The sequence below is a fragment of the Lactuca saligna genome, chromosome 1, assembly GCF_052625555.1.
Source record: "Lactuca saligna cultivar CGN05327 chromosome 1, ASM5262555v1, whole genome shotgun sequence".
Lineage (NCBI taxonomy): Eukaryota > Viridiplantae > Streptophyta > Magnoliopsida > Asterales > Asteraceae > Lactuca > Lactuca saligna.
The window spans coordinates 28362103-28367032 of record NC_136417.1 but is presented as its reverse complement, the minus strand read 5'-3'; the positions used below and the strand labels follow the sequence as shown (position 1 = coordinate 28367032).

General features: G+C 36.3%; 1 long non-coding RNA gene across 2 annotated transcripts; it reads right to left on the bottom strand.

Annotated features, from left to right (window-relative positions):
- Positions 1–348: 348 nt before the first annotated feature.
- On the bottom strand, positions 349–3734 carry LOC145030134 (uncharacterized). 2 transcript variants are annotated; one of them, XR_013676596.1, is made up of 4 exons: positions 3556–3734; positions 3291–3358; positions 2620–2685; positions 349–955 (listed from the first exon to the last, which is right to left on the bottom strand). It is a non-coding gene; the product is annotated as an uncharacterized LOC145030134 (long non-coding RNA). The 2 variants fall into 2 exon arrangements; XR_013676595.1 differs by having other exon boundaries at positions 3560–3734.
- Positions 3735–4930: the final 1196 nt, after the last annotated feature.

The window sequence follows — 4930 nt, the reverse complement described above, 5'->3', positions numbered from 1 at the left end:
CATATTAATTAACCAAAACAAGCTCTTTGATTAACCCTAGCCTTATTAACCTAATCTAAACAAGCTCTTAGAATTAGATTATAAGATTGCATGAAGCTTTATGTTAATGTTCCCAACAACACCTAATACTCCTCATAAGCTCGGGAGTGTAAAAGTGTATGAATAAGATATACACTAAATTCATTCGATAAAGATCAATTCAATGCTTGTTACTTGTTCAATTTCACAAAATAATTACGGATTTTGTAAAAGAGATAACTTGAATGACCTAACCCTAATTCAAATGGCCAATAAGAATCATAATTAGAATCAAACATTCGATTGAAGCAAAATCAAATTCATTAGATAGAAATTAAGAACAAATATCATGTCATATGAATGAAGTCACTACCAAGAAGTCAAAACATGAAATTGGAGAAATTAGGGTTCTAGCCACACATGGCTAGAACAAGATCACAAGTCTAAAAGATGAAATTAAGTGTAATTACAACTTACAAAAACGAGAATTAATGTTTCCAAATGATTAACGGACAAACCCTTGCAAAAAGCTTTGAATTCTCCTCTCCAGTGGTGCTTTGATATGTTTCTCCTCTCTAAAAATGACCCTTAACCCGTAATATGAAAGATAGGAAAAACTACCAAAAGTTGGTTTCTGGATCGAACACGGCCCGTATTAAAATAGGCTAAACTGACACGGGTCGTGTTCAGCAACACGCCCCGTGTTGATTTGCACTAAACTGACACGGGTCGTGTTCAGCATGGTCAACAGCTCCTATTTTGGTCAAAACACGCCCCGTGCCCACTTTTCAGTGTAAATTCAACACGCCCCGTGTACCTCTCTGACTCCAATTCCAAACTTGATTTTTCCAACTTTTTCGTTCTTCGCCCGATCGTCCCAAAATCTTCACCAATGCTTCCCGACACTTCCCAAAGCGCGTTCCAACCTCTGGTTTACCTGAAAAATATATAAAAGTGTGCAAATAAGGTTGTTCTAGAGACTAACATGAATATGATAAAATGCAAGGAAAAGGAAGAACAATTGTGCTAAATATATGCATAAAATGGGACTAAAAGGTGCACAAATAACACCTAACAAATCTCCCCAAGCTTAGATCTTTCTTGTCCTCAAGAAAGAACAAGAACCGGACAACAGGACGATTTCTAGATGGCAAAAAGAAAAAAAAAAACTTAGAATGAAAAGGGGATGAAGGATCCTAAAGGTTATGAATGAATGCATGCAATGTAATGCCATGAAAATTAAGGTATGTACAAATTGCACTTGAGAAACAAAATGAAGCAAAAGAAAAGAAGATTAAGAACAAACACAAATATGTACTTTTGTAACTAAATAAAGGTACGATCAGACTTTACATCGATAGGGCTCCGATCATTGATACCTTGGCAACCATCCTGTTTCCTTCCACATATCACAAACTCTCAATGTGAGGAAGACCCGAAACGGTGTAACCCAAGAATCCAACCAAAGTTTTATTTAATCTTTATACCTTACTAAGCATTATCGGAGAAAATAACATAGTCCAGATTTCATATCCTTAAGACTAGATGGCCAAGAATCAGAATCGACGCATCCTTAAGAACCCGTCACGGCGAATCAGCTTTCGCTGAAACAGTGAGCCCACCCGAAGGGGCTCAGCTCCTATGCTTTCACTTTTTCGAGAGCCACAAGTATCATATCACACAGTTCTTCATTCGCCATATTTGACTTGAATTGGCTTTTGATTTGATTGAACTTTGATTTGTACTTCGTTTTGAATTTGGATTCTTCAATCTTCATTTTTGGAATTTCTTTAGATTTCTTCGTTTTGGCATTTGAAATTCTGATTAGGGTACTGGATATGAATATTGTACCCTTCCTTCATTCTTGACTGTGTGGGTCTGATACTCAAGCTCTCTGTTACCGCGGGGGTAACGTGTGTCAACAAATAGGTCCGTGTTCTGTGGTTTCAGAGTTGCCGATAAATATTCTTTTTAAACATTCAAAAGCAAATCATCCTAAAGCTGTTATTACCGCCCAAAAAACGTTTCAATATAAATTATTTTTATTATCTGAGGCTAGGGTATCGAATTATGGTGTTTGGGTCCCCTAGTTATGACAGCTGATTCTATGCTTCCGGTAACAATCCGGTTGCTTCGGTATTTTTCATTTCACGGAGCAATTGTATGTAAAGAGTATCATCATCTCGTACATTTTTTTTAGAACAAATATAGAATGCAAGGAAAATATAAACAAGAAAATAAAATAGAAAAGAATTTTTTTTTAAGAGAAAAAAAATTTGAAAATAAGAAAATGCATGCATGAGAATGAGTGAACCTAATATACAAGTCTACCCCTCCCCAAGCTTAAAGATAAGCATCGTCCCCGATGCTTGGAGAGGGTGGAATGTGACATCCCCAAAAATCACGGCCAGAAAAGACCGATTTTGTTTATGCTTTATAAAAATCAGAGTACTTCATTTTATAAAAATGTTGCGGAATTTGTTCCCAGAAAAACATGGTAAATACGTTATTAAAACATTTTCGATGAAACGTATTTATTTCATTTTAAAACGTTTGGGATGTCATCGTTAATACAGAAACATAAGCATAAACAGAACTTACAATTATTTACACTAGTGATCTACATCTCTTTAAATCTCTCAGTGTATTGTGACTTCATATCAACACCTGTGATAAAAATAAACTGAGTGGGTCAGGTTGGGAAACCTGGTGAGCACATAGGGTTTTCAACCCACAATAATATAATTATTTTTTTTAAACATCAAACAATCAACCCAATTACCCATTCCCGTTATCCTCACATTACGTCCCTAAAACATCTAACACAAGGGACCTAGTCAAAGGACTATCATTGGGATGGAGTATATCTGGTGCGCACACAGTTCACACAGTTCGAATAAACACACAGTTCGGTTAAACACAAAGTTCAAATAAACACCTACAGGTTGCGAGCCTATTAGTGTTCCACTGGACTGTCTAGAATAGTCCGTGGTCGTCATCTATACTCCGCTAGATGACTAGATCATCAAGAACATCTATAACGAGGCATCTCATTATTTCATTTTATCACACAGCAACTAATACATCTACCCATGTCTTACCCAACACATTCTGTAGATATAAAATACATATACAGTTTAAATCATTGAAAACATGTATAAAACGTTCATCCAGCATAGATAGCAAGTATACAGATAATATACACACACAGCACGTAATTTATATAAAATACTTCATATCTATGTGTAAGCTGAAAGTAACTATGCACTCACTTGAAAAGGTGGTGATTCCGAACTCAGACAGCGCTTCGCTTCTTAAATAGAATTTTCTTCGACGAAACCTAGTATTATTACCACTAGAGTTTAGTTTATTATTCGCCGAGACTAATTAATAGTCTAGCTATTATTATTATTATATAAGCGTAAAAAAAAATACTTATATAACCCATAATAATAGCCGAAGTATTTATTATAAGTTCATAATAACAATACTAATTTTAAATATAAGCTGTATTAAAATAAGGTAAGCATAACTTACTTACAAGGGGGTTTTAGCTAGGAGTCGGGCTCTGCAGGGGCAGAACTTCGTCGCTGAATCTTTCTAAGAAAGATTTGTGCAGCGCTTCAGCGCTCACCTTACTATACTAAACTACAGAAAGAGAAGTCGAATCACGAGGGACCGAAATGCTCGGGGGATAAGGAGAGAAAGACTCTTGAATCAAGAGAATGGTGCAAGAAATATGAGAGCCCAAGGCTCTTATTTATACTAATTGAATTTACAAAAACTACCCTCCATAATTACTTAATGACCTTATAGTTATATAAACAACTAAACACCCCTCTATAATACTATTTTAAATGGATTTAATGATATTTGTACTAAACTAATGTCGAAAGAACTCAACATTAGTCTTATAATGACCGCATTGTCGATACCTTTCTAATGATATATACATATGTATATATATGTGTACGTATACATGTTTTATACTTTATTTTAATACGTAAATATGCTATTATAATTTGTAACTCGTTCATACGAACTCCATTTTTGACGTTCTTTATATCCGCGCGTAGGTGGAGACGTACTCTACAACTTTCGTTTAGACTCCGTCGGCTAATTTTGACTTTATTTTTAAAGTTATATTTTTAACAGGCCGGGACAGGATTGGTCCGTTAAAATCTCATAACTTCTTTATCCGACGTCCATTTTCGTCTGTCTTTTTATCGTTACGCTACTAATAAAGAGATCTTCAATTCTTGTTTAGGTTGTGTCGGCTAAAAATCAATCGATCTAAAATTCGAATTTCGGGTTGTACACCGCTAATCCGAAACTTCGAAAAATCATAACTTCTTCATACGAAGTCAGATTTGGGCGTTCTTTTTATCGATGTTCTTAGTTTAACATATTCTACGACTTTCGTTTAGAGCGCTAAGGCTAAATCTCTCTCTATCATAAATTTACTATTTACGTCTTCCGGTGCTGTGCCGGTTTTGCCGTAAAACTTCGGCGGGCCATAACTTCTTCGTTATAACTCGGATTTCGGCGTTCTTTATATGTATGGAAACCTTGTGACATATTCTAAAACTTGGTTAAGACTATTCATTCTAAATAATCTTTTGTCGAAAAGTCATTTTTGACCCCTATTGCCTTTAAATTGACTAGCCCGGATCTGCGGGCGTTACATGGAACAACCTAAAACGGAGGTGGAGGAGGAGGATAGTAGCTGGGGTTTCGGGTCCAAGCCCAGAAGTCCTCCTCATGTTTGCGTTCACGCTCTTGATCCCGAGCGTACTGGGTGGTGAAGGTGGAAAAATTCTGGGCCAGGCTGGTAATATCCTGCTGGTAGGTGTCGAGGCGGGTATGGATTGATTGGAATTCGTCCATATATTGCTGATGATAAGGCGGGGTG